Source organism: Callorhinchus milii, unplaced genomic scaffold (assembly GCF_018977255.1).
Source record: "Callorhinchus milii isolate IMCB2004 unplaced genomic scaffold, IMCB_Cmil_1.0 Scaffold6, whole genome shotgun sequence".
In the NCBI taxonomy this organism is placed as follows: domain Eukaryota; kingdom Metazoa; phylum Chordata; class Chondrichthyes; order Chimaeriformes; family Callorhinchidae; genus Callorhinchus; species Callorhinchus milii.
This window is the reverse complement of record NW_024704747.1, coordinates 23,823,816-23,836,598: the sequence shown is the minus strand read 5'-3', so window position 1 is coordinate 23,836,598 and position 12,783 is coordinate 23,823,816. Positions and strand designations below refer to the sequence as shown.

The 12,783-nt window shown below is 40.4% G+C and overlaps 1 non-coding gene across 1 annotated transcript; it reads left to right on the top strand.

Moving 5' to 3' along the window:
* Positions 1–12,299: 12,299 nt before the first annotated feature.
* trnaa-ugc lies at positions 12,300–12,371 on the top strand. The gene has a single exon. It is a non-coding gene; the product is annotated as a tRNA-Ala (tRNA).
* Positions 12,372–12,783: the final 412 nt, after the last annotated feature.

Below are 12,783 nucleotides of genomic sequence, written 5' to 3'. Positions count from 1 at the left end.
ACAGGCCACCGAGACCCTCATACACGCAGTGATAACATCCAGGCTTCACTTTGCAAACTCCCTGTTTGTTGCCCGCCCCCCCCCCCGGACTCCTCCCTCCACAGGCTGCAGATCATCTAGAACTCTGCAGCCCATGTCTTCTCCGCCCCAGGCTCCACGAACCCATCACCACCATCCTTGCCCAACTCCACTGGCTTCCCATCACACAGCGGATACAGTTCAAGATCCTGGTCCTCACCTTCAAAGCCCTCCATGGACTTGCTCCCAAATACCTCTGTGACCGCCTAACCCCCTACCAACCTGCCCGTTCCCTCCACTCAGCAGGCTCTGGCCTGCTTCACATCCCCTGCCTCGCCCACGCCATCCTTGGCAGGCAGGCCTTCTCCCACTCCGCTCCACCCTCTAGAATGCCATTCCACATTCCCGCTACCTATCCCCCTCACTTTCCTCCTTCAAGACCTGTCTCAAGACCCTCTTCTTCAACCGTACCTTCAGTCACGCTCCAAACTCCCCGATTCTGACCCCTAGCTCGGGTCCAAAACACTGATTGTCCAGCACCTTGGGACGTCCTCCCAAAGTGAAAGGCGCTATACAAATGTAATTTTATTGTTGTTGTAGCGTCCTGGACCCTATCACCTTTCCCAGTATTGATTATGGTCTGCATCAAGAAAAACATCCTGGTATTTGTCCTGAAGTTGCCCTTTACAACAGTAAACCTACATCTTCATGTTCTAACCCTCAAAATGTTTGGCAAACACAAACATAACAACACGATGCAGCTGATGACATTTTACCGTTAGGTATACATGTAGAAAGAAATCACTTGCCTTGAGTTATTTGGCATGCTTTGCACAACAGCTGGGAAAACTATGAAAGGGATACGCACACACACACACACACACAGTCAGTACTATTTTATGATAGATGTATTAAGGAGCAAACTCTGATAAATTTTTTTAATTGACTGACTGGCACAAGTGCACCAAATTCTCATACTGATAACAATCCTGGAGAACGGATTGTAATTTGCATGCAGCACATGAGCGTTATCAGGAGAGAATGAGACCATATGGTGGAGTCTGGAGGGAAGCTTTATTGCACTGTGGTGCTGGGGGCTTATACGCCACCTACTGAAAGAAGGTCTAATGTCATCAGATTAAACATGCCCAGCAAAACATTTTGTGTAATTGCAATGGGGGTATATGGAAATACTTGGAGAATTACAATACTTACTATCTATTCGCAAGCTGAGCTAAGTTTGAAATATGTCTGCAAACTACTCAAGTTTAATGAAGTGATTGAAGTGAGGATTGTTGGTAGGATTATGGAACAAGTCTGAATTGGAACAAACTGGATGTAGTTTTGCTCCAACTCTGTTAATGTACATTTAGATATAGCGCCCTCTCGAGCCAAGAAGGTCTCAACATTCTTCACGGGATTCAATTCCAGGCAGGGCGAAACCTTGGGCAAGTTTCCTTACTCCACACGCCTAATAATAATCCCTCCAAAACAATAAAACAATAATAAATTGATCATTTTTAATCTACAACTGTTTGTGGGACACTGCTGTGCGCAGGACTGTAACCAACTGCAAGCAGACATATACAGAATGGTGGAATGGGCTGACATGTGGCAGATGGATTTCAATGTGGATAAGTGTGAGGTGATACACTTAGGTAGGAAAAATGATAGGAGGCAATATAGACTTGGTAGCTCAATCTTAAGGGGGGTGAACGTACAGAGAGATCTGGGTGTTCAAGTAAGCGAATCATTAAAGGTCGCGGGGCAGGTAGATAAGGCAGTAAAAAAGGCATTTGGTGTACTGAGCTTTATTAGTAGGGGCCTAGAGTATAAGAGTAGGGAGGTTATAGTTAATCTATACAAAACACTGGTTAGGCCTCAGCTGGAGTACTGCATCCAGTTCTGGGCACCTTACTTCAGGAAGGACATTAAGGCACTGGAAAGGGTGCAGAGGAGATTCACAAGAATGATACCAGGAATGGGGAACCTTAGCTATGAGGACAGGTTGGAGAAGTTAGGATTAGAGCATTAAAGAAGAGAAGGTTACGCGGGGACCTGATAGAGGACTTCAAGATCATGAAAGGTTTTGACAGGCTAGATAAGGAAAAGCTGTTTCCGCTAGTAGGTGTGTCTGTGACCCGTGGTCACATCTTAAGATATCTAGCAAAAGAAGCAGAGGGGAGGTTAGAAGAAATTTTTTCACTCAGCGAGTTGTTCGAATTTGGAATAATCTGCCTGAAAAGGTAATGAAGTCCAATTCGATAATAGCTTTTAAGAGAGAAATGGATAGGTATCTGGGGAAGACAGGTTTGCAGGTTATGGGGAGAAAGCTGGTGATTGGGGTTGGTGAAAGTGACTTGCTCTGTCAAAGAGCCGGCACAGACTCGATGGGCCGAATGGCCTCCTTCTGTGCCGTAACATTGTATGAATCTATGAATTGGCTGCCGCGTTCGCCCACAAATATACAGTCAATTCACTTTACAGTATATTCTGTGAAGCGCTTTGAGACATCTAGAAGACGTGAAAAGCGCTATATCAAATGCAAGGATTATTATTACTATTATTATTTACCTTCGAGGGTAGTGAACCGTATTTTGTAAGCAAACGCAGCAGCCAATTTGCTCAAAGCAACGTCTGACACACACACACACACCTTATTAACAACAGTTGCATAATGTTAAATAATTGTAGCTAAAGTTGAGTACTTATTTAATACCTTGGATGAGAACATTGGAACAGATTTGAAGAAGGTGTGTATTTGGCTACATTTTGATTTTAGTGGATTTGGCACCATCACCATCTGATAGTTTATACAAATCCCTGGAGGTCTAGTGTTTTGTGCGAGTGTGTGTGGGTGTTTGTTGGGAAATGGAGAAAAGACGAATTGTGGAGGAAGGCCTAATGTCTGCTTTGATCGCATGTGCACGTTGCAGGGTATATACAATCCACTGAAAATATATTCCTATTCTCAAAAAACTATCCTTTGAGATGCTATGTGCTCTTCTCTTGGAAGGTCCTCAATGAATCAGCCAGTTCCTTGTTGATCACACCCTCTGGCATTGCATTAATCATAATTTCTCACGCTAAATCGCTGAAAATAGCTGCGAAACACAGTGATATTGGAACCAGATAAGGTGCTTATTATCATTCCAAAGATTAATATTTCAGTAACGTAGACCGTAAGAAGAGGTCGGCCTTGTTGTAATGTTCTCGCCAGATGGTATTTGTAGTACTAGGAGTTAGTGAGGAAAATATTCAGCTCCACAATAGCTTTCACCAAATGATGGATCAGTCCACACGTTCTACAAACAATGGGAATGATGTTAACTACTGCTTTCTGGTTCTCGAGAGTATTGTACACAAGATTTAGAGGATGTTCAAAACAATGCATATCATCACAACCTGTGATCCTTCATCATGTTAGTCTTCTGCACTGTGACAGTCATCTCACATGTCAAGTTACTAGGATTGATCCACTTGGGAGTATGAAAATGAGAAACATTGAAAACATCATCTTCAATAGTATTCAAATTATGGATTCACAGTAATTGTGAGATTAACCCTAAGTGCAGTATTCAAATTATGGATTCACAGTAATTGTCAGAATACTGATTGATGCATGGTTGAAAGGTAGCCCAGACCACGGTTAGGGACATGAATGAATGAAGCATCCAGTTCATTTTATCAGGGAAATTGCTTTATATTTAACAATGCAATCAAAAGGAAAACAGCATGTCTCAATCACAAAAGAGTGAATCTGTTCTTGGAATCTCTGAACCCAATACAAAATGGACTAGTTGGAGGACTATAATTTCTCCAATAAACTGTATAATTTTGCCACAATAGGTATAGGCAGCAGAGCATTTGGATTTGCCTATAGAGACTATCACAAGGTTAGCTATCTTCCTTCAGCATTATGCTCAACCGAGAAGATGAATGATAATAACAGTGAATACTGAAGAGACAAGTTAGCGGATGTTTGTACTTAACAGTACTCTCTCCATCATTGTGAGTATTACTGCACGGTCTGCTAATCACTAGGTTATCATTGGTACATATTTGTTTACATTTACGTTAATTAGAGCTCTTAACACCGAAGTGCTTACTTGCAATCTCGACTTGATTGCTCAGACATTATGAGCTTTTTAAAGTTGCATTGCAGTGTGCTCGTGCATGTGATGTGTCTCAGTACTGCTTAGTAAACACTGGTTTCGCGCATAACATATTAAAATTTCCAACCACTATTCTCAGACAGTGCATCTCAATCACAATACAAATTGGGCACACAGCAACACAACAACAACAAGATTTCATTTATAGAGCGTCTTTCACGTTGGGAGGACGTCCCAAGGTGCTGGACAGTTGGGTCGGGACCCGAGCAGGGGGGGACATGGTCAGGGTGAGGGGAGGGAGGGAGCAAGGAGGGGGTAGAGAGTCGAGAGGGGAGCTGAAGGCACGGTTGAAGAGAAAGGTCTTGAGACCGGCCTTGAAGGAGAAAAGGGAGGAGGCAAGGCGAAGACACTGGGGGATGGAGTTCCAGAGCCTCGGGGCTGAGAGGCTGAAGGCCTGGCCACCGATGGTAGGGCGGTTAAGGCGGGAGATGTGGAGCAGACCGGAGCCAGAGGAACGGAGGGTACGGGCAGGTAAGTAGGGGATAGTAGGTCGGAGAGGTAGGAGGGAGCGAGGCCGTGAATGGCCTTGTAGGATCTTGAATTCGAAGGTGCAGATGCGGATCTTGAATTCGAGTCTTGTACACAGTCAGAGAACAAATAATTCTAATTTCCCACACCATCCATTCTCACACTCTCTCCGCGTTCAAATTTTAATGTCAATTTGTCAGCAGGTTTGTGCTGTGAATCTCATGCTTGTAATGACAGGTTCAAACTCAGTTGAGATAGTAATCTTACAATTCTCATTCAGTCATGGCCTGATTTGAACCCTATTCCTAGAAGACAAAGAAAAGGGTATTGGCTCACTCAATCCTTAAACATTATTATGATACTTTTCACCTCATACACTGCACTGTGCACACAGGAATTCTGTTTTACTTGACTCAAGTCCCATTCACAAGATTCTTTAACTGATCAGTTATAAGGAATTCACTTTCCGAACAAAACTGGAAATTCTATCTATTGAATTTAAACACAAAGGTTGTCAGAAATACTCAAATGTTTTTTATTGGTCTCCATAATATCTTTGAAACACAACATATGGCTGTTTAAGATTTTCACCAATATGGGTAAATTTGATTCAAATTCAAACCAACAAAATATTACCTTGTCTGCTGAAGTGATTGGTACTGATTTTCCTCACATTCCGGGAAGCGAAATAGCCTTGAATGTCAATTTCATTAAAACAAACTAAAAGGAGAACTCCTTCCACTGCAACAATCACACATTTCCTGACACTTCTCTGGCTTCAACAAGTATGTTCTATGCCTTGTTCACCCACACACACTTGTTGGTTTCTACACCTGAGGTCACTTAATTAAACTAGATTTGGAATCAGTCACAAGGAGCTGACTCATCAATTTTCCTTGCTCCTCAATTGTGCAAATCCTTTGACAGCTAATGTTCAATTACACTAATTGTAATTAGTGCTTATGAGCTAAGAGGAGAGGAACTTGGCTATTTTCACTGGGACAGAGACAGTTGAGGGGAAATTAGATCGAGCTGCTTATAATTATGAGAGGCATTGATTTTTTTCCTACACAGAGAGTTGTTAGTATATGGAAATGCCCTTTCGGGTGTGGCAGACAAGGCAGGATTCATATTAATTTACAGGAGGGAACTTTATGTCTAACTAAATAGATTGATATGTAAAAAAGAAGAATATGCAGGAGTATGGGAAAAGATAGGTAAATGAAATTGAATGATTGCTCTTTCAAAAAGCCAGCACAGACGTGATGGCCTGAATTGTTTTCTTCTGTGCTGTAAATTTCTATGGTTCTATCAAGAAAGAATAATGAAGTACATTCTCAGGCCAGTAAAACTCCACTTCAGTGTCTGTAGTTTATACCATCACAAGCAGATACCAATCATTCAAAGATGGCTGTAGCAAATAGGAAAGAAATTATTCACAGTTTTCATTAACATACATAGCTACCATGTGACTGATATAGAAATGAAATTGGGAAGATCCTGTGGTGCAGGATAATTATTTTTTAAGATGTGATGAGGTGCTATATCAAATGCAAGGATTATGATTTAAAATCAGGAAGACATCTCAAAGCACTTCACAGGATTTGCTGCAAAGGGTAGCAATTGTGTAGTTTGTTGGCCAACTTATAAACAGTCTTCATAATTCAACAGATGGTAATAGAAGGTTTTTAAAACAAAAGTGGGTTAAGTTTGGAATATTACAACCAATCCCTAGTACCAAGAAGAACAGCATTAGTGCAAGCTTTGTGGTATAACCAGTTGATGGATGTTGATAGTAGTTGTTGAAATATACCGACTATCACCTCAGAGTGCCTTGATATATTTCAAACAGCAACCGAATGTTCCAGAAGGTTTGATAGTTAAATGGTTAAAAGTAGCTTTGCTGGACGGGCTGAGGTTAGCTTCTAATTACATTTCATATTTTCCTGGAAAGATGCTCACTCCTCTGAGATAATGAGCAATCGGGTCTTTGAACATAGATGTAAACCACAGAAAGAAACGCTGTCGCCTCAGACACCTGCCTATCTCAAGGCTGAGAAACAAGCAGGGTGTAGAAGGCTGCCCAGAAGTTGTCCATTTCTCTCTCTCTCTCTGTGCAAAGCAGCCTGTAAAGGGTGGGGGCTATCTCTGTGACCAGGGGAGATGGAGTTAGAAACACGTAAAAGAAAGATGTAATTTTGAAATAGTTGGAGTTGTGTAGAGGGTCAGTGCACTTTGATATCGATTCTACTGTATCTATGTACAAGGGTGAGGGAATTTACCTCCAGTAAGAAAGTGACCATTAAAAGTGAAAGAGGAGGAATAGTGGGCAATATGTTTTCGGTTCTGTTTGCTAGGCAGAGAAGTAATAACAGTAGTAATGGTTGGTTTGTTTGAAACGCAGAAGTCAGGTTAGGCAGCACGAGTGAGGTGCTGGGCTGAGAGCTGATCGTTTCTCTGGAGTTCCAGGAGCCATTCTGTGTGATAGTTCTGTAATTAAGTATTGTTTTTATAGGATTGGTTGTGTCCGAGGGTTTACCGGGCGCCAGTCCCTATTACGTTTTGTGTTGTTTCTCAATTGTCCCTGAGGGATTTCCAGGGGCTGATCTCTGCTGTGTATGTTGAGGTGCATTCTCGGCTCGTTGTTTTGTCTGGAGTACTGAGCAATTCCGGAGTGCATGCTGCTGTTTCTCAATTATTTGATTTGGATATCCGTGTCGTTGTATGGTGCGGAATATTGTGTTGTTATATGGTTTGAATACAGATTGTTGAACTTAACCGTTTGTCGATAAATATATATATATATTTGATATTAGTGGAATAAACAGTATACTCTTACCACCCACTGCCTGTTGAATTATTAACATAGTCAGGCAGTACTTCGGAGGCTTGTTTATTTCCAGAGACTTAGACCTCATATCTATAGAAAGCTTAAGCCAATTGACAGCCTACTGATTCTCAGAGCTCACCTTCCAGTCTTACTTCAGTGCTGGATCTTTTTTATTTCTCATTTATATTAACCTGTAGATCAGTGAAGAAGTACAGATACAGGAAAAGCAATTGTGGCTCATTTACTGATCGACCTCTAATCTCTCCACCGTTCAAGTTAAAGCTTTTGTTCAATGAGGCATGGTTACAGGAAGCCATAACAGTCATACCCATTTGATGCAGGATTTTGGCTCTGTTTAACAAAATCCTCAAGTGTTAAATGTTGCAGACAACCGAAAGAATGACACCTAGTGTCCCTCCCACAGGGAAGGTCACAAGATCACATGCCATTCTGAATGAATAGAATTCACTTCATAATCCCTTCACAGTCTCACCTAAGCCATTTGAACCAGCTTTATTGCAGCCTTTATCTTCCACTCTTTCGAATTGATCTATCTTGTCTCTGCCAACTCCTTTGCTTCACCATTGGTGACTGAGCCTTCAAAAAATGGTCACTCAATCCATGATTGTTGGGAGAAATGCAGTGCACAATTGGCTACTGGGTTTTGCCCATCAGTTACTTAGTCAATCCTCTTTACAACGTATTCTGTTAAGCGCGTTGACTTGATAAAGCGCTATATCAAATGCAAGGATTATTATTACTATTCTTTATTAAAACTGCAGAGGTAATAATCCTTGCATTTTTTTTAAAACAAAGAGGTTCGCAAACGAGGACATCTACTTCCTTGCATGAAATAATATTTTAAAAATGATTTCCATCATTGCTACCGTTCAATAAACTCAGGAACAAAAATAAGTCTGTGGCAAAGGAAGAATGAAACTTAAAGGTTCCATTAATGAGGATTAAGAAGAAGAAACTTGTACTGTATTAACTTGCACAGCTGAGGTGTTGCTTTGAAACGTGGCCTGGAGTTAATGAGAGGATTGAATGCAGAGCGGTGTGAGCAAGAGGTGAGCTCTGAGAACAGCATTCATCTGATGGAAAGCACGAGTCTAACCACTTCTGGTATATCAAAGTGGAGAAGAAAGAGAGGGCGTCTGGTGGTGACACCCCAGTTTTACCCATAGAAGCACAACAAGGTGCTACTTATGTGTAATTTAGCAAACATCACTCCTCAACTATTAATATATTTAGTCGTACCACTCAAATGGAGATCTCTGCAATTCAACATTTTCTCAATACATAATTGATTCAGCTGTGGGAGCAGGGACTACTTTCCTACTCCATTCAGTTGACAGAATTACCTCATTCAAAGGCTCCAAGAATAGTATTTTTCAATAATTGTCATGAGGATAGTTTAAGCTTTCAGTTCTCTGATGCATTAGCCCTGTAAATATTGCAAGAATATAAATACATGTTAAAATCAGCATGACAGAAGAGTAACTCGTTTTTATATAACGCACTGTTGGTGAATTATAGAACTAGAATTTAACTGGATCTCTGACAGCTTGTTAAAACACATGGCTTTTTTGGGAGCTTAGATTCCCAAAATTTGTAACAGCAAATCCCACGAAGAGGATTTCCAAAATGGCAGACGCACCTCTTGGAAAGCTATGAGAAAGCTATTTCACGCAAATAAATAAAAACTTTCCCCCTGCTTAGAATAACCCAAATTAAAACCAAATTCAAATAACATTAAAATATGATTTCCACCGTGCTTACATCATGAACAGAAGGTCAGGCTGTAAGTTGCTGACCATAGAATTTAGCTGGTACATGAGCAGAGCTCACACAGATAATGTGTGCAGTGCCATTCCTAAGCCATTTGGTTCCCTTCATGTGGCCAATAAATCCGGCATCCTACAAAGGTTTGCCATTGCATCACTGTGGTTACTAGTAACTTGATGTGACTCCCCCAGCACTGTATTGGAGTGTCAGCCTAGACTATAATAATAATCCTTGCATTTGATTTAGTGCTTTATCACGTCTTTGAGACGTTTCAAAGCGTTTTGCAGAATATACTGTAAAGTAAATTAACTGTATATTTTGTGGGCGAAACGCGGCAGCCAATTACGCACAGCAGTGTCCCACAAACAGTCGTGGATTGAAGTGACCAATTTATTATTATTTATTGATATATTTTTTCACTTGGATTATTACCCCCGGAAAAGACTATGAACTCAAAAGTCCTGAAGTGTGGCTTAAACCCTCAACCTTCTGACTCAGAACCGAGAATGCTGCCATTTGAGCCCGGCCTGCACCAATAAAGAGATCAATGTTTTATTTTCAAATACTCTGTATCCTGTGGCCAGGCAAAGGTAGGAGAATGTATGTACGTTTCACTGGGATTGGCACAGAAAAAATACCAGAACGACCTTAGTATTCTTCCTTCTTATCTGGAGTAAGGCTATTATGTAATTTCAATAACCAATTGATTAGAAAATATTCTGTTTGATACAAAGCAATTTAATTTACTGAAATAGACAAGTAGTTAAGCAATATAAATAGGACACCTTCCAATGCACATTTATGATAACCAGAAGTATAATATATACACGAGCAATTAAACTAACATTTTTTAGTCATTTAGTGGGGGCTCAATATGTCATTATCACTAAAACATATTTCTCCAGAAGGCAGTTCCGAAGATCAAATAAAAATGCAAAGCCTGTGGTGCTCAGTTCCTCAATTCTGCTTGGGCTGTTGGAAAGGCTTGCTAAAGAGCTACAAGTATTGGTGCATTTTGAACGAAAAACCCTGCATTTTCTCTATAAAAATAGAGAACGGAACAAATTGAGGACCATGTTGACATTTAGTTCCATGTTGGAAATGCACAGAATAATAGAACATTTGAGAGTTAATACAATAGTGTGACAAACAAGCTGAGAACTAACACAGGTATGTTACCTTACAGTATTGTCATTAAAATAACTGTTATCATTTATTCAGACTAGGAGCGTTACTGTTATAAAAACAGCCAAGATCTTGTTATTTACAACTGGTAGTAGTGTGACTCCGCTACGGGTGTCAATCTGGACTCTCCAAAGTGAAGGAACTCTTCCTCGCTCATCCCTATGCTGTTGTGGATTAATTGGAATTCTTTCTGTCGTGTTCACACATTGCATATAGGTAACACAGTTTAATATATGTGAATGGTTTATCAACTGAGTTTGAACGCATGATTGCAGTTATCTTGATTCCTAGGGATGATATAATAATTGTATGTAAAGTAATAAAATATCTGCCTATATTGAAGTGTACAAATGAGCACGGGAACTCTTGCTTTGAACACCGAGGTTCCTATATTGCATCAGTTGTATAATACAGTTCTGAATTTACATAATGCTGCATTGCTTTTCTAAATATGTGTCCATTTAAAGGGTTAGTTAAATTGAGCAAGTATATTTTGCAGCTACTGTGACAGGAGGCAGGCAGGCAAGCAGGAAGGAGTGCTTGATTGAATTAGACCACCGTGATTGGAATGTGCTTCCACACAGTGACCCTGCCTGAGGAAGAGGTTTTTATAGCAGATTTTACCATCAGATATTTTAATACAGCCACCTGCTGTCAATTTGCATCTGATAAATGCTATAAGTCTGGCTCTTCCTGCTTATCATACCTATTAATTTGAACCATTGAACCAGGAATATTCCCCTTTTGAGATGCTACAGAATTACCACTGTGCTTCCACCAGGAAATATGCTAGCGAGTGAATGTATTATTTTTCAGCCTTTGAATCAATTAATCTTATTAAAATATTTAAATTATATTTTGATAATCATCTGGTGCACATTGTGATTGTAATTAGTCCATGCGCAATGCAACACTGAGTGCATAATGCACTGTGCAGAATTTTTTCCTCTGTGAAACAGTGTTATGTTAACAGATTCCTAGTCCACCAATAGACAGGAGTCTCAATAGAGTGCCTTGTGTTTTAATTTTATATGAAAGCAGATGCAGATGGTGATCAGAACAGACAGGTTCTTCCTTTGTCCCTGCTGTGAGTACCAGCCTCAAGGGCATACTAGAAACAATTGGCAGCATTGGTAACTGCCCAGTGTAGTTTGGCAGTCTGCCCGAAACTAGCCCAGCACTTCCTCCTCGAACGCATTGCTGGTAAAGAGTGATCATTTTTAATGGCTACAGTTAACCATATTGTTGCCTACAACGATGAAAAATGCATTAAGATTATGTGTCTACCATTTGGGCATGTAAAGTGTTGCCTGTGTATATTTCAATGCTATCAAAGGCGTTGGTAACCAATGGTGCAAAAGGAGTATTCTGTTAGATGCTGTCACATGGTGAACACCAATGTCATTTATATATATTAATTCTCTGGCTCACTTTACCAGTGCTTCCCACTGGCCACGTGTAATGCAAACAGGGATAATAACAGCATGATATTGAGAGGAACCTTAATTACCTCAGTCATCATTTTTGGTTGTGCATCTTTGCAGAATGAAGTTCGTTGATGGATGGCCACGGCTTTGATGATGACAAAAACAAAATCTGAAATTGGATGTTTCAGAATTAAAACGTTTTTCTGGAAAAACTGCCTGTGTGTGGTACAACCCTTGGAAAATATCTTCCCAAAAGATCCAGATCAGTCTTGACAACCATGACAAAGTTCCGTGAACCTAATTTATTATTTAAAATTATTATTATTTAAAAGGGCTACCTTTTTAAAAAAAGGGATTGAGACTTTACCAACTGCAAACCATGTAACCCCCGACATTGCAGAATATTGAAGTCCTGTAGCTCAGTGGTTAGAGTGCTCGCTTTGCAAGCGAGAGACCTGGGTTCGATTCCCAGCAGGGTGAAACCTTGGGCAAGTTTCCTTACTCCACACGCCTGATAATAATCCCTCAAAAAAAACAATAATAAATTGGTCATTTCAATCCACGACTGTTTGTGGGACACTGCTGTGCGCAATTGGCTGCCGCATTTCACCCACAAATATACAGTCAATTCACTTTACAGTATATTCTGAAAAGTGCTGCATCAAATGCAAGGATTATTATTATTATTTTAACTCCGAGAAGAACCTTTTGTTCATTTTTTTCATTTGCTTTTTTCAGGAGAAAGAAAGCAACAGTCCTATTGATAAGGAGGCAACAGGCAAGCAAGTGTCTAATTATCAAGCCTCTTCTAAAATGTTACACAATGGTGCAGGCAGAATCTTTCTATGTTTGAGCAGACACTGGAACAGATCACAGGATTAATCACCGCAAA